At 41.1% G+C, this 24,080-nt stretch overlaps 1 protein-coding gene and 1 non-coding gene across 3 annotated transcripts in view; one reads left to right on the forward strand and one right to left on the reverse strand.

The window, feature by feature from the left end:
* Window positions 1-24,080, reverse strand: part of IGF2BP3 (insulin like growth factor 2 mRNA binding protein 3) — a 138,400-nt gene that overhangs the window by 62,829 nt on the left and 51,491 nt on the right. The window lies entirely within an intron of this gene.
* On the forward strand, window positions 15,277-15,384 carry LOC115853961 (U6 spliceosomal RNA). The gene has a single exon (XR_004039805.2). It is a non-coding gene; the product is annotated as a U6 spliceosomal RNA (small nuclear RNA).

The following is a 24,080-nucleotide window of genomic DNA, read 5'->3' on the forward strand; positions in this document are numbered from 1 at the left end:
CATGCCAAGGAGCGGCTGGGCCCGTGAGCCATGGCCGCTGAGCCTGCGTGTCCGGAGTCTGCGCTCCGCAATGGGAGAGGCCACGACAGTGAGAGGACCGCGTACAGAAAAAAAAAAAAAAGGAAAAAAAGAAAGAAATCAAACCCATGGATCCAAAGCCACTTTGGAAAGCCCTCTTCCCTTACTCTTTGTTGCTTATCATTCCCCTATTCTTCTTTAAAGCTTTATCACATATTAAGTTTTATATATTTTTGAACTTTATATTCCGTGCTTTCTCTTTTCTATTCAACATTTGTGTTTTGAGTTTCACCCATATTAAAATTAGCTATTTGTGCCTTAACATTTTTTTCTTCCTCAATCTTCAGAGACGAATCTGCTTTATTAGTTTTCTCAAAGAAATGTTTGTCTTTGTTGATTATTATATCTTCATTTTTCTATTTCATTTTTTTTTGTTCCTATCATTATTTACATTTTTATCTTTCTTTGTTTTTGAATTTCTTCTATTGTTCTTTGTCTAAGGTTTAAGAGGGAAAAACAAAGGCAGGAAATTAAATTACATACAATAGGATAGATACCACTTTTTAAAAATTGTAATCCTACAGAAATGGAAAAAAGAAACAAAGAAGTTGGATGATAAATCTTTAATCCTGACACACTATAAGTACCATTTGCCCAACAAGTGTGAAAAGTATCATCAGACATAATCAGAGGAAAGGGGCCATGAACAGAACTGACAGCTAAAAATGATTAAAATGCATTTAAAAAATTTCACTATTGGTCAAAGTCAGGTAAATATGCCAGTTGAAATAATAATGCTAGGGGGTTTTTTTGTTTTTTTTTTTCCTGTACGCGGGCCTCTCACTGTTGTGGCCTCTCCCGTTGCGGAGCACAGGCTCCGGACGCGCAGGCTCAGCGGCCATGGCTCACGGGCCCAGCCGCTCCGCGGCATGTGGGATCTTCCCGGACCGGGGCACGAACCCGTGTCCCCTGCATCGGCAGGCAGGCTCTTAACCACTGCGCCACCAGGGAAGCCCAATAATGCTAGTTTTTGCAGGTAAAATTGGCTAAGATTTTTAATTATTTTAACATGAATTATGCTGGAGAGGATATGGGTGAACAATTAGTCTCATCTATTCATGGGGGAAGTATAATGGAGCACAAAACTTCTACATAAGTTTTCTAACAGCAAATGGCCTAAAAATTCACACTCTGATCTGCTAATTCAATGTACGTATATTCCTACACAGGAATATAAAAGGTATACTAAAACTATTTTGTACTTTACTTTCCAAGTTTTACCCAATGAATCGGAATTTCTTATAATGGGGGGACGGGTATTTAAGTCATTCCTTTAACAGCAGCTTCTGAAAAAAAGCAGCTCAAACCAAAATACCAAGTGAAAAAAGAGTTGATCTGTCCCTTGACTGGCCAGGACATGAAGGATGAAGCCACTGAGCCAGAGGCAAGCAAACACCACGAGATTGGGGCAAACCACCACATCTCTATCAGGAGTAGCTAGTTGGAAGATTCAGGGAACAAGCAACCCCTCCGGGACATCCCATTTTTGCACATGAACGAAATCCCTCGTTCAGGTTCTGATGCTAGCTAGAGCTGAATACAGAATCTGAAAGCACACAGCCACCCTTACCCCCTTCCATCCCTACTCAGGGCGGTGTATGCAGTACACAGACGCCAAACCACAATTTTATAGTGCACAGGCTCTCATTTTTGGAAAGAAGCCTAAAAACTTCACAGCTGTTTGTTACTTTGGGTTTATATCTGCCTTTTCTTATCTCAATTCTGTGGCTACTGACATAAGATATGTCACCCACAAATGGAGGATGGTCCTCTCCACAACAGTTTCACTTTCCAGGGGCTTCAAGGACAGCTCTGACAATATGATGGGCTTTTAAAAACACTCAGACATTACTATCCCAGACCTATTACTGGAAGCCCATGCTATCCACTTCTAACTCCTTCAGAACTGAGCCCCCAGCAAAATACAAAACTGGTCATTGCATTACAGTGACCAAGGTATTACAGAGGCCTTCCTTAGAATCAAATACATCACCAAAACCAGGCAGGATAAGAGAGAAATATTTCATTCAAAAATTACAAACAAAAAAAAAAACAAAAAAATTACAAACAAAAAAACTTTTCTGTGGGTAGAAATAAAAATAGCCAACACTAACAGCTGTCTCTAGACACGCCGAAGACATACTGTGGCTGACTAAATTATAACACGTAGAAAGCAGAACAATAAAATAAAGATGAGTAAGAACTTGCCTTAGAATGTTACTGGTTTTACATGTGAATGTCCATCATCCACCACTTCTAACCCTTACTCTCAAATGCATTTAAGTTCAAGAACAAGTACATTGCTAAGCATCTGTAAACAAAGCTACAAAACAGAATAAATCTCATTAGTGACCATTCTAGGATATTCACGACATAAAATACAGTGCATTCGGATTAAAATGCACAACACCGGTGTCATCTGCTACACCCCCTGACCAACTTAGCTAGCCCTACAAAAATACAGAAAGACAGTATTCAAGTCCAGAAATGATTGGGGGCGGGGGGACATACAAAAAAGGAAGACAATGCTCTTCTCTACATTCACAGTTGCTGCTTGATTGTAAATGCTGGCCAATACTGCCTACAGTATGGCGGATGTGGCCAAAGCCAAAAAGAAGGCAGACCTGCAGGACCTTCCTCACTGACCTGAGAATAACTCCCAATGCTTGGCTAAGCCTCAAAAGAAGGCAACACTTGGAGTGAACCTGTCACAGTCCCAGACAGCACAAAGGCTCAGCTCAAGGAAAAGCTGATTCATTCAGTGGTGCTCCTACACCTGGAAAACCGTTTTGGAGGAAAAATCCAAGGACAGTGAACGAGCTCACCCTTTACATAGATGAACAAAAATACTCAGCTAGCATTACAGGCATTTTCTTTTTTTTTGGTTGAGTTTTTCCTACAATTTTTAATTTAAAAAATTAAAGTGGACAACACTCGTTGCTTTAAGGCGGCAAATGGTCAATTTCTTAGAAGTTCATAGTGAGAATAACCCAGTTCCTCAAGGGGGCACTCAGCAAGTCTTGTCACATTGCTTAGAGTTAACCCACCCCAGCTTCTATGACCAAGGACTACTAACTGTCAACTAATCTCAGCATGTCTTCTGCCCCAGAAGAGCCCTTGTCCCACAGAAAGTCTGTGCCCATCACCTCACCACTGATCACCCCAACTGGTCCTTCATGTTTGCACCAGGCAATACCTTTCAAGTCAAACACCTCATGCTCAGAAGCTTCCCCAGATATACTTTTTAACATGTAAATCAACAATACTTTAACATTCTTGGGCTTCCCTGGTGGCGCAGTGGTTGAGAGTCCGCCTGCCGATGCAGGGGACACGGGTTCATGCCCGGGTCCGGGAAGATCCCACATGCCGCGGAGTGGCTGGGCCCGTGAGCCATGGCCGCTGAGCCTGCGCGTCCGGAGCCTGTGCTCCGCAACAGTAGAGGCCACAACAGTGAGAGGCCCACGTACTGCAAAAAAAAACCCACTATAAGGTAGAGGTGACCCTGAAGCTCAGTAACAGACAACACCAAGCTGCATCCAGCAGAAAGTAAGGTTCTATCGTGTACTATAAAGCTCGGTCTCTAGAAGCAGAGGGAAGCATATGAGCAAAGGTTCTTATTAAACAAGCATTAATTAATATCAAGTCAGGATAAAATTTCTAGCATACAGAAATAAAGCTGTGTCTGATCAAAGACTTGCCCACGTTTAATTAAGCAGGAAATGTCTTTCCATGTCTTATGGAAAAGAAGTCATGAAGAGTATTTACAATCAGAAATATTTGTTCAGCTGGGCGACTTCAAGTAGTGTTCAACAATACTGGAATCCTGGAAGCGCACAGAACATGCTCAGAGCTGATGGGCATCAAATTTGCTGAGAAAGGAGAACGTGGAGGTAATAATGGGTGTAAACTTAGTAGGACTTAGCATTAATCCATCCTAATGAGGCTGGCATCTGGGAACACAGCCCACTCGGTAACAGCCATAGGGAGCATCACTCAATGATGCTTCCAACTTCCCTGTGACTCATTTCTTCAACACAAGGTCTGATGTTTTTCTTTGAAAAAGAAAAAAATAAGAAACTGAATTTTACCCAAAATAGAAAGCTGGGGGCTTCCCTGGTGACGCAGTGGTTAAGAATACGCCTGGCAATGCAGGGGACAAGGGTTCCAGCCCTGGTCCGGGAAGATCCCACATGCCGGGGAGCAACTGAGCCCGTGCGCCACAACTACTGAAGCCCGCATGCCACAACTACTGAAGCCTGCGTGCCACAACTACTGAAGCGCACGTGCCACAACTACTGAAGCGCACGTGCCACAACTACTGAAGCCCGCGTGCCTAGAGCCCGTGCTCCACAACAAGAGAAGCCACCGCAATGAGAAGCCCGCGCACCGCAATGAAGAGTAGCCCCCGCTCTCCACAACTAGAGAAAGCCTGCACGCAGCAACAAAGATCCAACACAGCCAAAAATAAATAAAATTTTTTTAAAAGTTATTAAAAAAAAACTAGAAAACTGTATTTTAAGGTAAAACACTATTAGAAAAACTAACCAAAAACACTTGAACTACTTATAACATAAAACAAGCAGCCAAAGCAAGATAAAATACCAGATTTCTCTCTAAAACACAACTTGTTCCCTGCTAGCAAAGAGCCCAACATAGCTTGGAGGAAGATTTCAATTTGCTCCCGCCCCACCCCACAATCCACAAACAACACCAATTTTTTTTTTAGAACACTTCAGTGACTGATTTCTCCTTCAGCAAACTCAATGACCTGAGACAAAAAACTTATATCCTATTTTCTTCTACCTACCCTATCCATCCCTCCCAACACCCCACCCCCCGTAAAATCCAGCAAACTAACTATGAAAAAAATATTTTAATCTATTACAGAGTTGAAAACGTTTCCAACCAAGAGATGTGTGTGAACACTGACCATTCGTCTATACCAGGCTCTGTTCTGTGTCTTTGATGACAACACAGGAGAAGACACAGCCCCTGGCCCCTAAATTTTAGAGTCCGATGGGAGAACAGAAACAAGTCAGAAGGCAATTAAAATATCAAGTGCTGAGTGGTGCTATAGTGCTAAGTATAAGAGAAATATAGGGGACACACCTAATCCAGGTATGGCAGAAAAATATAAGGCTTTGTGGAAGAAATGACATCTGAGTTATTAAGAATTAAGGAATTAAGAATTAGGGAATTAAGAAAAACAGAAAGAACCAAATGGATTATAGGCAGAGGAAACATGTATGCAAAAGCCCTGAAACTAAGAGAGTGATGGGATTGAGGAAAAGTAAAGTTAACTTCACTATAGCAGAGCCAAAGGATGAAAATTTCAGCCAAAGGGCAAAATCCATTGAAGAAGTTTATTAATTCATAATAAACTATGGGGCAAGGCACCTGTGTTATCTGCTGGTTCTCACAGTGAACCTGAAAGGACCATACTGTTAACCTCTTTTCCACAGATGGGAGAAAGGCTCCGTATGGTTGAGTCACCTTCGCACAAAGCCCCCTGTCTTCCTATCCATCATTCTGGGGCTTGATGTTCAGACACGGAAGCCCCATCACCTCTTCCTTATATTCTATGAAAACACATCTTCAAATTTATGTGGAGAATAAGCAAAGCACTGGAAACCTTTAGTGAAAATGCATGCAGCAGATCCAGCCCTAGCACATAGTAGGGACGCAAATAAGTTCAATAAAGGCTTATAACAAGAGAAGCAGAGGCAAGGAGGGGCTAGGCTCTGCAGCTCAGGGAAGAGAGATAAAAATGACCCTAGGTCCACAGTTTTGTGGGCTGGACAAGGTCAAGTCTGAGCTGGAGCACGCACCAGTATCACCCTGAATCTGATGTTGGACCACAGCTATCTTTTCCGTTATGTACGAAAAGGCACCAGTTATTCACCAACACGTACCTCCTTCTTCCTCATTTTCTGACAGGAATGGCACATCTGCTGTGCAAAATGACAAGCTGTACTCTGAATAGAAATCTCGCTAGGTTTTGAAGAGCTTAATCTTCATGTGTTTCCCTATGATTACAGTCTCCACTCTTGAGATCATGGCCCTACCATTTATTTGACATGTGAGAGCTGACCGCAGTGTGGTCCTACTATGGCAGTCTGAATAATGCTTCCAAATATGTCTACTTCCTAATCCCTGAAACCTGTGAATGTTATCTCACGTGACAAAAGAGACTCTGCAGATGTGACTGAATTAAGGATCTTGAGCTAGGGAGGTTATCCCCAATTATCCAAGTGGGCCGGATGTTATCACAAGGGTCCTTATAAAAGGGGCACTAGAGGAATCAAAGTCAGAGAGCAAGCCATGTGACAACACAAGCAGAGATTGGAGTGATGTACTTTGAACCTGGAAGAGAGGCTACAAGGCAGGAAATACAGGCAGCCTCTAAAAACTGGAAAAGGCAAGTAAATGAACTCTCCTCCACACCTCCAGAGGGTACCAGCCCCGCCAACACCTTGACCTCTGGGACTGATTTCAGACTCCTGGCTTCTTGAACTATAAGGAAGTAAAATTCTCTTGTCTTAAGCCACCAAGTTTGTGGTAACTTCTTACAGCAGCCAGAGGAAACGAATATACCTACATTTATGTGAGCATGTAAAACAAAACTTCTGTGCCAGCAATCCCCCCTGAATTGCTTTAAAATAGTCCAGACAACCAACAAAATTAGGGGATATCGATAAAACAAGAATACTGATAATCTTTAAAGCTGGGTACATGGGGGTTCATTATACTATTTTCTCTATATGTGTATATTTGGTAACTTTCAAACTACAGAATTTTAAAAGTCACTTTAAAATTCCTAAGGAAGAAGACATACAGATGGCCAAAAAGCACATGAAAAGATGCTCAACATGATTAATTATTAGAGTAATACAAATCAAAGGTACAATGAGGGGCTTCCCTGGTGGCGCAGTGATTGAGAATCCGCCTGCCGATGCAGGGGACGCGGGTTCGTGCCCCAGTCCGGGAAGATCCCACATGCCGCGGTGAGCCATGGCCGCTGAGCCTGCGCTCCGCAACGGGAGAGACCGTGGCAGTGAGAGGCCCGCGTACCGCAAAAAAAAAAAAAAAAAAAAAAGCTACAATGAGGTATCACCTCACACCAGTCGGAATGGCCATCATCAAAAAGTCTACAAACAATAAATGCTGGAGAGGGTGCGGAGAAAAGGGAACCCTCATGCACTGTTGGTGGGAATGTAAATTGGTGCAGGCACTATGGAGAGCAGTATGGACATTCCTTAAAAAACTAAAAATAGAACTACCATATGATCTAGCAATCCCACTACTGGAATGTATCTGGAGAAAACCATACTTCGAAAAGATACATGCACCCCAATTTTCATTGCAGCACTATTTACATTAGCCAAGACATGGAAGCAATCTAAATGTCCATCGACAGAGGAATGGATAAAGAAGATGTGATACATATATACAATGGGATATTAGCCACAAAAAAGAATGAAATACTGCTATTTGCAGCAACATGGATGGACCTAGAGATTACAATACTAAGTGAAGTAAGTCAGAGAAAGACACATATCATATGATATCACTTATATGTGGAATCTAAAAATAAAATGATACAAATGAACTTATTTACAAAACAGAAACAGACTTTGAAAACAAATATCGGGGGAGGGATAAATTAGGAGTTTGGGATTAACATATACACACTACTATATATAAAATAATCAACAAGGACCTACTGTATAGCACAGGGAACTCTGTTCAATATTCTGTAATAACCTATATGGGAAAAGAATCTGAAAAAGAATGGGCACATGTATATGTATAACTGAATCACTTAGCTGTACACCTGAAACTAACACAATGCTGTAAATCAACTACACTCCAATATAAAATAAAAGTTAAACTGAAAAAATTCAGCTATAAAATAAATTTCCTAAGGAAGATACCACATGTTGACACCTTCCCCAACATCTTTGTCATCTCAGGATGCTGTAACAAATACCAAAGACTGGATGGCTTAAACAACAGAAATTTATTTCTCACAGTTCTAGAGGCTGGAAGTCTAAGATCAGGGTGCCAGCCTGGTTCAGTTCTTGGTGAGGGCCCTCTTCCTGATTTATAGACAGTCACCTTCTTGCTATATTCTCACATGGCAGAGAGAAAGCATCTCTTGTGTCTCTTCTTATAAGGGCACTAATCCCATTCATAGGGCTCTACTCTCATGACCTAATTACCTCCCAAAGGCTCCCCCTTCTAATACCATCACACTGGGGATTAGGGCTTCAACATATAAGTTCTGGGGAGACAAACATTCAGTCCACAGCACCCACTAAGGCCAGATGAACCAGTCTTCCCCCCAACGTTGGAACAAATTGTTATTTCTTTAGTTAAACACCATATCAGATTACTGACTGGTGGTTATGGAACACGTGACAAAAAGTATGCACCTTTAAACATGTTCTCAGTGTGTATGAGAGGCACATGGGAACTGACCAACTGAAAAAGCATTCATGTCTCCTGTATCCCATCTCTCTAGGATGGAGGATCATGGAACAAGACAATGTTCAAAAATTCTCCACCCAAATTATTCTATTGCTTTTTTGGCTGATCATATATAGGTAAATCTATCTAAGATGATGAACACATCTCAACTCTGTAGAAGTCAAAAAACAAAATGTATCTGAGCTATATCTGAACAGGTGGTTTTGGTCTCAGAGAGCCTCAGCTGACTGTGTCCTGCTCCTCAGGATACACATCTTGAGAGCTGGTGCTGTCAACAGAGCTTTCCTAAAGCATACCACCACCTCTGCCACACAGCTATCACAACCACAGGGGGCTGTTCCAACTAGGCTGACCCAGCCTTACAAAGCAAGATAGACAATAGAATCATGTCCTTCCCCCAAACTGCACTTGCTACATGCACCAAAAATTGTAAGAAACACCTCAAGGCCCAAGCATTTCCAGTTCACTCGAGAACAACTTCAAAACCCACCTCGTGACTCTGTGCCTGGGTCCACCCCATAGGCACTTACACAAACACAGGCCAAAGCCAATTGTATGCATCACAGCAGAAGGACCACGTGTGAAGAGGCAGCTGGAGGAGGGAAGGTATTCAGGATGCTATCAAAACTCAGATTTTTAACTCACACTGGAAGGACGGTCCCTACACAAATCAGACAACTGTTCTGCTGTTCCAGAGTAACCCAAAAGTAGGAAGAACAAGCTGGTCACATTTAAGATTCAGTCACTGTGCCAAAAGCATCCAATCTCTCAGGGAGTACTTTCAGTCTCCCCACAAATTCTCAGGAGAAGCAGGTGCAGGCCCCCTGCTGAGGGTGTTCTGCCATCAGCGTCACCAATGTGAACTGCTTGTGGCATTTTATGATCCAGGACCCTTCTTGGCTCGTTATAAGAATTATTTTCAATCACTAAGGCTCTTCACGGTATGAAAAACATTGCAGGAAGTCTTCTGAAATTAAGGTTGGAAAAGTCACTGCTTCTCTGTGGAACTGCATGGAGAAAACACGGTGGATTTTAAGTATATAAAGCTAACGAGGAATCAAAACCAGTTTGAGATATGCCTGTTAAACTACACCGCAAATTTCTGTCATGGAATAAAAAAGCATCCCTGATAGTGAAGGCGGTTAAGTTCACTTCCATCATTAAACAAGAGTTTTTGTAAAAAGTAATATTTATGGACAACAAAGGAGGTGTTGGGAATAAAGCATTTGAGCATTTGGCTAGGGAGAATGCAACTATAATCTTCCAAGATGGACTTCCCTGGTGGTAAAGAATCCGCCTGCCAATGCAGGGGACACAGGTTCGATCCCTAGTCTGGGAAGATCACACATGCCTTGGAGCAACTAAGCCCGTGCGCCAGAACTACTGAGCTTGCGCCTAGAGCCCTCGAGCCACAACTACTGAGGCCCACGTGCCACAACTACTGAAGCCTGCACGCCTAGAGCCCGTGCTCTGCAATGAGAAGCCACCACAATGAGAAGCCCGCACACCGCAGCGAAGAGTAGCCCCCGCTCGCCACAACTAGAGAAACCCCATGTGCAGTAACGAAGACCCAAGCAGCCCAAAATTTTAAAAAATAATAAGATAAATTTATTTTTTAAAAAATCTTCCAAGAGGAAGAATTTTTCAGATACATACATTCACTTTGGGTGACTTCAGGGAAAGAAAGACTGAGATAAAGAGACCACTCCGTGGCAAGGTAGGTTCAGAAGTAGAGATTAAACATTTAGAAATTTTTATGGGAAATTCCCTGACAGTCCAGTGGTTAGGACTCAGGACTCGGTGCTTTCACTGCCGAGGGCACAGGTTCAATCCCTGGCCAGGGAACTAAGATCCCACAAGTGGGGGGGAGAGAGACAGAGAGACAGAGACAGAGACGGGGGTGGGGGGGGGAGGGAGGGAGGGAAAAGAGAGAAAGAGAGAAAGAGAGAGAGAAAGAGAGAAAGAGAGAAAGAAAGAGAGAAAGAAAGAAAGAAAGAAAGAAAAAAGAAAGAAAGAAAGAAAGAAAGAAAAGAAAGAAAGAGAAAGTGAAAGAGACAGAGACAGAGAAAGGGAGAAAGAAAGAGAGAGAAAAAGAAAGGAAGGAAGAAAGAAGGAGGGAAGGAAGGGGGGGAGAGAGAGAGGGAGGGAGGGAGAAAGAGTGAGAGAGAGAAAGGAAGAAATTTTTATGGCAGATTGCCAGGAATTTTATGTCTGCTAAATCTAAGAATAAAGACCAGGACTTGTGTTTTTGACTGACTTTAGAATTTCATTTTTCTAACAAATTTTGCATTTTATAAAATGTCAGTGATTGATTAGAAATTTAAAAACCTCATCCTTGGGACTTCTCTGGCAGTCCAGTGATTAAGACTCCACGCTCCCAATGTAGGGGACCTGTGCTCGATCCCTGGTTGGGGAACGTAAGATCCCACATACCACACAGTGTGGCCAAAATACAAAACAATAAAACAAACAAACAGAAAACTCATCCTTCCATGAAGCTGGGGAAGGAATAACCTAGAGCAGTAATTCTCAGTGGAGAAAACCTGACCACTTCGGGGGTGGTTTTAGAAAACTGTGGGTCCTTTGGGGTGGGGGAAGAGGGCCTCACGAACACTGGACGGGCAGAGACCAGATATGTCACACATCCTGATTTGTGCAGGACAGCCTCACACAGCGGAGGCACCCCAGCCCTGCACAGCTCTTCAAGGTCCTTGACATATATATACATAAAAAGCCCATTTTTTCTGAGCATATACCCTTAGTATTTATTGCTCAGTTTTAATATATATTCTATCTTCCAAAACTGCAACCACCATGTAAATCAATATACAATTATATTTTGACCTGCTTATCACCACTATAGAAAACCACTTAACTGAGAGCAACACAACGTCGAGTCACCCATGTCATACCTGTATATTATTAGCACCAGTACTGGTCTGCTGAGGATTATTCTATAATAATACAAGTACTGTACAAGTACTTGATTATTTCACTGTGCCTCAAGCTCTGGTCATGCCCAAGTGTTTATGTACTGAAAAATTACTTTGTATAAACGAATTCCCTTTTATTTCTTCTTTCTGGTATGTCTAGGACATTATATTGATTTTTAAATTTTAATTTTAAAGATTTAAATACATATATAATTATATTTTCTGTGAATTTCACTTCAGGACTGTAATTGGGACATTAGAAAATGTTTGTTAAAAAGAGGATGCAGGGGAATTCCCTGGTGTTCCAGTGGTTAAGACTCGGGCTTTCACTGCCGCCGACCCAGTTTCAATCCCTGATCGGGGAACTAAGATCCCACAGGCCGTACGGTGCGGCCAAAAAAAATAAAATAAGCAATAAAAGCAAGCAAGCAAACAACCAAAAAGAGGGTGCAGGTCTGAGAGTTGAAAATGCAAGTCTCTTTATGTAAATATCTCAGTGTTCATTATAGGTCAAACATAGTAAGAAATTATAGTATATCTAAATAAAAACATACTGATGAAGTTAGTGTTGCAAGTCATAAATAGACTTGCAGGGGAAGTGAGAGGTCACATTCTTATTTTTACATATGAGATGACAAAACTACTGCAGTTTAAAAAGGGGGCTTTAGGGTCAGGTTGCCAGGTCTGAATTCCACTCATCCAATGTTAGCTGTAAAACCTAGGCAAGTCTCTCCAGTTCTCAGCTACCTCCCCTCCACTCCCTAAAGTCAGGATAGCACTATTTCCTTTCGGTATCTAGGGTTGGCTGGATGAATCAAATGAGACTCCTTCTGAAGAGTTTAGCATCCTGTCCTGCCCATGGTCAGGACTCCCCACGGGTATGCTATTAAGCTGATCTAAAACTTAAAGGCAGAGTAGTAAAGAAAAGAGGGGAATAAGAGCTAGGAATGTAATTGTGAGCCTAAAAATGAGTGAAAATGGACAAATCAAATATAGGACTTGTTAAAAAGAAAAAAGACTGAAATATCAATTCACTACCATCAATCCAACTAAGCTAATTAAACGATTTTAACTCTTTTTACACATACTTGTACATGGAGGAAGTGTAACACAAAACAACATTAGACCAAGAAAGAATCTATCAAGATGAACACTGATCTCTATTTGGGTTATGGTCATGTTCTGAAAAGCATCATATGACTTCATCGGTTCAACTAATACTTACTGAACACCTCCTTTTGTGTGTAAGAACCAACAACTGAGGAATCCTGAGAAGATGTCAGTGCATGTATACTACACATCTAGGGAAGACCCCAGAAAATTACAGCCTTTCTCATCCCCACATGAGAGTAACTCTAAATAGTAAGATTGTATTTTTGGGTAAGACCAAGTAGGCCATTCAGCAATACAAAAATACAAAAGGGAAAAAAAATACCTCGAGTACTGAGGCAACCCTGCCTCTCTGGCTGCTGCTGCTAAAATTAGAAACAGGATTAAGAGTGCCCTGCCATTCCCACTTGGTTTACTGTTCTAAACCCCCTGCCTGGGGACTTCTCCCTCCCCCATGTTAACCCTGAATATTTTGTTCATTCATGTCAGAGGTGGGAAGCAATAGGAAAAGAGCAAAAGGGGAAGGCTTTTATAAATTTAAATGTGAAATTATCTCTCTTTTAGCCTTACACACACATCTCCAGTACTGGATCACATGGACAGTTTGAATACAAGCTTCTTTTTGTAAATGATAGCTAAGTGCCTGCTCAGCCTTAATTCAACCAAGGGTTACCTATGAGAAAGAAAAAAAAAAAACCCTTAAAGCAAGTTACTTAATAGTTACTCTATTCTTAAGAAATAAATGATTCAATATCATTTATTTCTCAAGAGATAATTTAACCTCTTGAAATTTCAAAGTAACAAGAAAACTATAAACTGAGTGGGGATAGTCTACCCTGTTTCTCCCATGGAATGAGGATAAAATCTGGACAGAATGTATGACGCAACTATTTGAAGACTCTGAAAAGTATATAAGGGACTTCCCTGGTGGCACAGTGGTTAAGAATCTGCCTGCCAATGCAGGGGACACGAGTTCCAGCCCTGGTCCAGAAAGACCCCACATGCCGTGGAGCAACTAAGCCTGTGCACAACTACTGAGCCTGCACTCTAGAGCTCGCGAGCCACAACTACTGAAGCCCACGCGCCTAGAGCCCGTGCTCCACAGCAAGAGAAGCCACCACACAATGGGAAGCCCACACACCGCAACGAAGACCCAACGCAGCCAAAAATAAACTTAAAAATAAATAAATTTATGTTTTAAAAAAAAGAAAAGTAGATGATAGCAGGTGGAGCGGGGAATTTAAAGTACCACCAAACGTGAGATGATTTATTCTGCCCTTCTTCCGTCTGGTATGCCCCAGCCTGGACTTGGGGCAGTTTAAAACTTGGAAATTGGGGCTTCCCTGGTGGCGCAGTGGTTGAGAGTCCGCCTGCCGATGCAGGGGACACGGATTCGTGCCCCGGTCCGGGGCCTGTGAGCCATGGCCGCTGCGCCTGCGCATCCGGAGCCTGTGCTCTGCAATGGGAGAGGCCACAACAGTGAGAGGCCCGCATACCGCAAACAAACAAACAAACACTTGGAAATTGTTACTGAGCACAGACAGAACTCGAGGAGAAGTCCTGCAGCTCTGGCTTGAAGAGCAGGAAAGGGGTACCTAAAACTCTGATGAAGGGGAAGAACTATGGTTCCAAGGGGGTGGGTTGAATCTTATTGCTTTTTTGCCCCTGTCTTCCTGCCACTTAGCCCCAGACATGAGTGCAGTCATGAGAAGTGTACAACCAAGCAGGGTAACCAAGGCCCTATCTTTTCTGGCTGAAAAACCAGAAAGAGAAGTCCTTGAGAATCAAAGTACTAATCAGATCATGCAAAGGGAGGAGCTCAGGAAAGCAACTGCATGAAGCTGTTTAGGAAATCGTGGATTTAGCTCCAATATGCACATGCTTGCATCAGAAAACAAACAGCATACCCAAGACTTTGAGAGCAGAACCATGGGAGAGATCATCACCCAGGTCCCAAACTGGCCACCCACTGAGTGCTACTACACACAGGAGACAGAGCCAAAGAGTACTTCAAAGGCTTCAAAAATGAAGTGAAATTGGAACCATAATTCACAGAAGGCCGGCTGCAACTTGCAGCCTGAAGCCAATTGGGTCAAACTGTATTCTAAAATGAAATTATCAACATTCTCCATAGGGTTTGAACCAAGATCCAGAGTCTCATAATATTATATTCAAAATGTTCAAGGTACAATCCAAAATTACTTATATAAAGAGCTAGGAAAATCTCAACTCATAGGGGATGAGGCAATCAACAAATGCAAATGCCAAGAATGACAAAGATGTTGGAATTATCTGACAGACTTTAAAGAAACTATTATAAAAATGTTCCACAAAGGGTGAGCATTCTTGAAAAGAACAGAAAGAAAATGTCCAAGAAACAGTAGGTATAAAAGAAATAAAAATTTAGAACCAAAACACAATAACCCTAAATAAACTCACTGGATGAACAAAATAGCAGACTGGAAACAACAAAGGAAACTGTCACTGCTCACGAAGACAGATCAATAGCAATTATTCAATCTGAACAACTGACAGAAAAAATGCACAGAGGCTCAAAGCCCTGTGGGAAAATACCAAAAGCCTAATTTACGTTATCGGTATCTCAGAAAGAAAGGAAAAAGGAAAAATACTTGCTGAACATATCTTTGAATAAATGGTTACTGAAGTGCTCACTTCAGCAGCACATATACTAAAAATTGGAACAATACAGACAAGATCAGCATGGCCCCCGCTCAAGAATGACACACAAATCCGTGAAGCGTTCCATATTTCCTAAAGACCTAAATGTAAGGCCAGACACTATAAAACTCTTAGAGGAAAACATAGGAAGAACACTCTTTGACATAAATCACAGCAAGATCCTTTTTGACCCACCTCCTAGAGAAATGGAAATAAAAACAAAAATAAACAAATGGGACCTAATGAAACTTAAAAGCTTTTGCATAGCAAAGGAAACCATAAACAAGATGAAAAGACAACCCTCAGAATGGGAGAAAATATTTGCAAACGAAGCAACTGACAAAGGATTAATCTCCAAAATATACAAGCAGCTCCTGCAGCTCAGTATCAAAAAAACAAACAACCCAATCCAAAAATGGGCAGAAAACCTAAATAGACATTTCTCCAAAGAAGTTATACAGATTGCCAACAAACACATGAAAGGATACTCAACATCACTGATCATTAGAGAAATGCAAATCAAAACTACAATGAGCTATCACCTCACACTGGTCAGAATGGCCATCATCAAAAAATCTACAAACAGTAAATGCTGGAGAGGGTGTGGAGAAAAGGGAACCCTCTTGCACTGTTGGTGGGAATGTAAATTGACACAGCCACTATGGAGAACAGTATGGAGGTTCCTTAAAAAACTAAATATAAAACGACCATGTAATCCAGCAATCCCACTATTGGGCATATACCCTGAGAAAACCATAATTCACAAAAATAGTCATGTACCACAATGTTCATTGCAGCTCTGTTTACAATAGCCAGGACATGGAAGCAACCTAAATGTCCATCGACAGATGAATGGATAAAGAAGATGTGGCACATATATACAATGGAATATTATTCAGCCATAAAAAGAAACGAAATTGAGTTATTTGAAGTGAGGTGGATGGACCCAGAGTCTGTCATACAGAGTGAAGTAAGTCAGAAAGAGAGAAACAAATACCGTATGCTAACACATATATATGGAATCTAAAAAAAAAATGGTTCTCATGAACCTAGGGGCAGGACAGGAGTAAAGATGCAGACGTACAGAATGGACCTGAGGACACGGGGAAGGGGAAGGGGAAGCTGGGACAAAGTGAGAGAGTGGCATGGACTTATATATACTACCAAATGTAAAATAGATAGCTAGTGGGAAGCAGCTGCATAGCACAGGGAGATCAGCTCACGTCTTTGTGACCACCTAGAGGGGTGGGATAGGGAGGATGGGAGGGAGACGCAAGAGGGAGGGGATATGGGGATATATGTATGCATATAGCTGATTCACTTTGTTATACAGCAGAAACTAACACAACATTGTAAAGCAATTATACATCAATAAAGATGTTAAAAAATATATATATGGTTACTGAAGATTCTCCAAATTTGGCAAAAGATATAAACCTATAGATTGAAAAAGTTCAGTGAACCCCTGTGAGAAAATACATATATTGGTCTCCCAGCCTCAACCCCTCCTCTTCCTGGCACAGAACTCCTAAAATTCTTGTAATTTCCTAAGTGATAAGAGCACTAGGTGTATCTCCTGTTCTACTGAGAAAACTCTAGGTAGGTTCTTGGATGGCTCCTGGTTGGGAGCTGGTCACCAGAAAGATCAAGCCATGATCAGAAGCCTGGAATTTTCAGCCCCGTGCCCTGTCCTCCAGAGAGGGGAGAGGCGCTGGAAATGGAGTTAATAATTGATCATGCCTACAAGAAGAAGCCTCCATAAAATCCCAAGAGTAGGAGGTTCACAGAGCTTAAAGGTGAGTGAACACATCCACATAGGGAGGGTGATGTACCCCAACTCCACAGGGACAGAAGTTCCTGCACTCAGGACTCTCCCAGACCTCGCCTTATATATATCTCATTGGGCTAATCATCTATATTTTTTATTATATCCTTTAATAAACTGGTAAATGTAAGTAAATGTTGCCCTCAGTTTTGTAAGCCACTCTAGCAAATAAGTCAAACCCAAGGAGCGAGGTCTTTGGAACCTTCTATCTATAGCTAGTTGGTCAGAAGCACAGGTGATGATAACCCAGGCTTGTGACTGACACATGCAAGGCGAGGGCAGGGTGTCGTCTTCTGGGACTACTGAGGCTACAGGCCCTTAACCGGTGGGACCTAACATTATCTCCAGGTAGAAAGTGTTAAAAATTCAGTTAAAATTGTAGGACACCCAGCTGGTGTTGCAGAGAATTGCTTGTTGAAGGGAAACATCGCCACACATTGGGTGACCAGAGTGACAGAAGTGAAGTGTTCTGAGTAATAAAGGAGACACACAGGAAAAAAAAACACATAACAGGAAAGAACTGGGTTTCTCCCGACACAGGGGGAAAACTGGGTTCTTTCCCTTTACAACCTCAAACAAGATAAACCCAAATAAATCTATCTCCAGACATATCATAAACTAACTGTTGAAAATCAAAGACAAAGAAAAACCTTGAAAGCAGCCAGAGAAAAATAACACATTACTTACCGGAAAGTGGTTCTCAACTGGGGATTATGTTGTCCCCAAGAGGATATTTGACAATGTCTGTTGACATTGTTGATAATCACAACTTGGGCAGGCAGGGAGCTGCTGGTATCTAGTAGGTAGAGACTAGAAAAAACTTAAAAGAAACACTCTACCCAACATGAAACATTTCCCAAGAAATGTTTAAAAGAAACACTCTACCCAACATGAAACATTTCCCAAGATATACTGTATCTGTCTAAAACAAAGATATAAAACAGGTATCAACAGATTTTAAGGAAATATAAACATATAAGGTATGCTTACGAACCATAATGGAATTAAACTAGAAGTTAATAACAAAAAGATAACTGAAAAATCTCCAATCATTTGGAAATTTAAACTACATAGTCCAAAAAAAAAAAAAAATCCACAGGTCAAAGAGGAAGTCTCAAGGGAAATTAGAAAATATTTGGAACTGAACAAAAATTTTAAAAATACACCAAGATTTATGGGATTAAGTGCTTTAAAGGGAAATTCATAGCATCATATGTTTACATTAGAAAAAAAAGAAAGGTCTCCAATTAATAACCCAAGCTTCCAACTTAAAAAACTAGCAAAAGGAAGCACAAAATAAACCCAAAACAAGCAGAATAAATGAAATACTGAAGAGCAAAATCAATGAAAAGAAAGAAAGAAGGTAAAGATCAATGAAACCAAATGCTGTTTCTTTGGAGGAACATAAATAAATAAATTAAACCTCTGGCCAGACTGACAAAGATGATGAAAGAGAGAGAGGGAAACAGAGGGGGGGCGGGGGGGGGGGGCAAGAGATCACAAACTACCAATATCAGGAACAAAGGAGATAACACTATAGACCCCAAGTCAATTAAAGCATGATGAGGGAATACTGCAAAACTTTATGCACCTCTATTCAACAACTTGGATGAAATGAACCAATTTTTCAGAAACTACAAATCACCAAAACTACGCAAGATAAAATAGCCAAAAAAGCCCTGTAACTATTTTCAAAGACTGAATTTGAGCTAAAAAAAATAAAAAGTCTTCTGAGGAAGAAATCTCTATGCTCAGGTGGTTTCACTGGCAAATGCTATCAAACGTTTAAAGAAATAACACCACCTCAGCACAACCTCTTCCAGAACACATAAGCAAGCACTTCACAAGACAGTTTGAGGGTTTATTACCCTGATAACAAAGTCAAAGACAACACAAAAAAATAAAACTACAAACAAATATCCCTCATCAAGAGAAATACAGTAAGCTGTCAACCAAAAAGTGAGCAAATTGAATCAAGGAATATGTTCAAAGAATAAACGCCACAACCAAGTGGAATTTATCACAGGAATGTAAGATTGGTTCAATATTTGAAGAACAATATAATCCATCGTAGTAACAGCCTAAAACAAATGTATGCTCATATCAATTTTTGCAGAAAAAGCATTTGACACAAACCAACATTCACTCATTATAAAGACGATCAGCAAACTAGGAATATAAATAATATCCTCAACCACATAAAGGGCATCTACAAAAACCCTACAGCTAACATTTTACTTAAAGGTCAAAGACTGGATGTTTTCTCACAAAGGGTAAGAAAAAGGCAAGGATGTCTACTCTCATTCAAAGAACTCGGGCAGTGTAACAAGGCAAGAAAAGGAAACAAAAGGCATATAGATTGGAAAAGAAGTGAAACTATGCCAACTTGCAATGACATGATTGTCTAAGTAGAAAATTTCACACAATCTATTAAGAAAACAAACTTCTAGGGAAATTCCCTGGCGGTCCAGGGGTTAGGACTCAGAGCTTTCACTTCCAGGGCCCGGGTTCAATCCCTGCTCAGGGAACTAAAGTCCCAAGCCTTGCAGAGCAGCCAACAAAATATAACATTTTTTTTTAAACTTTTAGAACTAATTAGTTTAGCAGCAATGTAAATATACTTAACATTGCTGAACAATATGCTTTAAAATGGTTAGTATGGTGAATTTTATGTGTACTTTACAGTTTAAAATAAAAAATCATTTATAACAGCAGGCCCCCCAATTTAAATACATAGGTATGAATCTCACAAAACACATGTAGGACTTGTTGACTTCCAGCAGAATTTTGAGAACCAAAAACTGGTTCTAAAATATATATGGAAAGGCAAAGTAACTAGAATAGCTATAACAATTTGAAAAAGAATAAGGTTAGAAGAATAACACTACCCAATTTTAAGACTTACTATTTAAAGCCACAGCTGCCAAGAAAGTATAGTATTGACAAAAGGATAGACATATAAATCAACGGAGCAAAACAGAATCCAGAAATATTCACACAAACATGGCCAAATGATTTGTGACAAAAACGCAAAGGCAATTCAATGCAGAAAGGACAGTCTTTTCAACACACTGTGTTGGATTAACTAGACATCGATATGCAAAAAAAATGTGTCTGCCTAAGCCTCACACATTATACAAAAATTAATACAAAATGCATCATAGGTATAAATGTAAAACATAAGGCTAGGGACTTCCCTGGTGGTGCAGTGGTTAAGAATCCTCCTGCCAATGCAGGGGACATGGGTTTGAGCCCTGGTCTGGGAAGATCCCACATGCCATGGAGCAACTAAGCCGGTGCACCACAACTGCTGAGCCTGTGCTCTAGAGCCTGCGAGCCACAACTACTGAGCCCACGTGCCACAACTACTTACTGAAGCCCGCATGCCTAGAGCCCGTGCTCTGCAACAAGAGAAGCTACCACAATGAGAAGCCTGCACACCGCAATGAACAGTAGCCCCTTCTGGCCGCACCTAGGGAAAGCCCGCGTGCAGCAACGATGACCCAACGCAGCCAAAAATAAATAAATTTAGACTAAAAAAAAAAAACATAAGGCTGTAAAACTTCACAACAGGAGAAAACTTTCATAGGCTAGATTTAAGTACAGTTTTTAGACAACACACCAAAAGTACTATACAAAAAGGGGGGATAGTCGAAATAAATAAATTGGACTTCATTAAAGTTTAAAACTTTTGTTCTGATAAAGAAAATGATAAGGGAATGGGAAGAATTACTCATCAGGAGAAAATATCTGCAAATCACATAGTTGGCTAAAGACTTGTATCCATGACAGATGAAGAACTCTCAAAACCCAATAATAAGAAAACAACCCAATTAAGTAGCAAAAGAGGTAACCAGACATTTCAAAGAGGATATGCAGAAGATAATTAGTACATGAAAAAATGCTCAACAGGTGGCGCAGTGGTTGAGAGTCCAGCTGCCGATGCAGGGGACACGGGTCCGTGCCCCGGTCTGGGAAGATCCTACATGATGCGGAGCGGCTGGGCCTGTGAGCCATGGCCGCTGAGGCTGCACGTCCGGAGCCTGTGCTCCGCAACAGGAGAGGCCACAACAGTGAGAGGCCTGTGTGCCGCAAAAAAAAAAAAAAAAAAAAAAAAAATGCTCAACATCATTAGCCATTACATAAATGTAAATAAAACCAAAATGAGATACCACTACACATCTATTAGAGCAGCTAAAATAAAAAACAACAACAATACCAAATGCTGGTGATGATGCTGACCATCTGGATCACTCAAAAATTACTGGTGGGATAGATACACTACCAAATGTAAAATAGGTAGCTAGTGGGAAGCAGCCGCATGGCACAGGGAGATAGCTCGGTGCTTTGTGACCACCTAGAGGGGTGGGATAGGGAGGGTGGGAGGGAGGGAGAGCCAAGAGGGAAGAGATATGGGAACATATATATATTTATAACTGATTCACTTTGTTGTAAAGCAGAAACTAACACACCATTGTAAAGCAATTATACTCCAATAAAGATGTTAAAAAAAAATTACTGGTGGGAATGTAAAAATGGTACAGCCACTTTGGAGATGAGTTTGTCAGTTTCTTATAAAGTTAAACATATTTATCATATGACACACACCAACTCTTTATTTGTTGGTGGGGGCAGCAAATAAAACACCCCCAAGGTTACCATGGGGGTGTTTTTTTTGGTGCAATAGGATTATCCTATATCCTGACTGCGATGGCAGAACACAAATATATACATGTTAAAACTCAAAGAAATTTCTACCCCCCAAAAAGGCCATTTTCAAGCATATTTAATTCCATACTTTTTTTATAATAAGCCAGTTGGCAGGATGACATCAAGAACATGATAGACACCATTGTAAAGCAATTATACTCCAATAAAGATGTTTAAAAAAAAAAAGAACATGATAGAGTCATAAAGAAAAACAACAAGACTAACATCTTCCTCACCCTGTAACCCAAGTCTCTATAACATACTGTCCTGTCTGAATCCTGAAGACTCCCTTCTTCTAGGATGAACAAATCAGGGGCCCCCAGTTTATCTGAAAGGCATGCCACTTTCAATGGATTTCAATACTCAATTATTTTGAAGGATGTTAAGAGAGATTTCCTATCTAGTAGTTTACCTGTATCTGACAGAGTATTGTAAGCTTTCCTGACCATCAATCTTTTTTTTTTTTAATAACTTTATCTTTGACTGCATTGGGTCTTCATTGCTGCACACGGCTTTCTCTAGTTGCGGCGAGACAGGGCTACTCTTCACTGAGGTGCACACACGTCACACTGTGGTGGCTTCTCTTGTTGCAGAGCGTGGGCTCTAGGCGTGTGGGCTCAGTAGTTGTGGCTCGCAGGCTCTAGAGCTCAGGCTCAGTAGTTGTGGCACACGGGCTTAGCTGCTCCACGGCATGTGGGAGCTTCCCCAACCAGGGATCGAACCCCTGTCCCCTTCATTGGCAGGCGGATTCTTAACCACTGCACCACCAGGGAAGTCCCTGACCATCAATCTTAAAGCTTCTTCTTTAAAATCAGGCTTATTTCCCTCCATTTTCTTCTTGGACTCAGTAACTTATCCCTATTTTGGTTATCAAATGAGCCCTACATTCATCCTTAAAATACACTCAATCTGAGTTTCCAATGAAAGTATTTAAGTTAAATCCCCTTAAAGAGAAGGAAAGGGGTCTCAATGATGAAAATAGAGCTCCTGTGAAGAAGGTAAAAAAATAAAAGTTACCTACAAACCTATCACACCACTGTTAGTGTTTTGACTTTTGCCCTTCTGGGTTGTCCTTTTATGTGTGTTCTTAAATGGTTTATATGAGTAAATTAAACATTCTTAATTTTTTCAGTATTTTGAAATAGTTGACTCATTTTCTCCTTAAACTGAAGTTTTCACTATTGTTTTTGTTTGTTCGTTTGTTTATTTATTTTTTTGGCCACGCCATGCGGCTTGTGGGATCTTAATTCCCTGACCAGGGATTGAACCCAGAACACCGCAGTTAAAGTGCCGAATCCTAACCACTGGACCGCCAGGGAATTCCCTTCACTATTGTTTAAAGAAGAAACCCTCACTGTGGGGGGGGCGGAAGAGAGACACAAATGTCCCATTAAATTATAGGTTAACTCTCACACCTCATTTTGATATCCACTGAGTTTGATCCACTATTGTACACATCACAGCGTTAATAGAACAAAACTCACGTCTGATTCAGTTCAACTGCTCTCTAATAGGCGTCACAAGAAGTAAAAACTTCAGTGTGGGACTCGGAGTTTTGTTTTGTTTAAATGTACTTCTGTGCTTTCAAAAACAGGAAGAAAAAAAAAGTTGAGGGAGAGAGAAAAGGGAAGCATGTAGGAGGGCAAGAAGCACCATGCCGTTTCCCCCATACTTTGCGCTATGCATCTCTTCCATTTGGCTATTCCTGACTTGGATCCTTCATAATAAACTGGTAACCACAGCAAGAGGTAGGAGAAAGAAGTGGAGAAAGGGGAGCGAGAGCCCAAAGCACTGTGTAGGACACAAGGGTGATTTTTAACCTTATTCCTAAATCATCTTTGATCCCACCAAAGTTTTTGTTTGTCTGTTTTCTGTTTGGGGGCGTTTTTTTCCTTGGCCTCCTTTTTCAGCTCGTGCTACTTGGTAGTCTACTTGGTTTATGAATGCCTTCTCCTAAATTACCTGAATGCCCTTCTAGAATGAAGTGTATGATTACAATTCGACTTGTTATTCTACCACTCATTCTTCGAAAAGTTTTATGCCAAGTGATGCCAGGCACTGAGGATAAGATAGTCTCCTGTGGCATAAGAAATACATATCTGGTCTTTGTCCCTGGTTCCTGACACAGAGCTCCTAAATCCCATAGTTTCCTGAATGATAGGAGTGACAAGAGTGTCTTTTATTCTGACGAGGCAACTCTCAGTAGGCCCCTAGATAGCTTCAGGATGAAGGTCTGGTCGTCAGAAAGACTAAGG

The sequence above is a fragment of the Globicephala melas genome, chromosome 9 (genome assembly GCF_963455315.2).
Source record: "Globicephala melas chromosome 9, mGloMel1.2, whole genome shotgun sequence".
NCBI lineage: Eukaryota > Metazoa > Chordata > Mammalia > Artiodactyla > Delphinidae > Globicephala > Globicephala melas.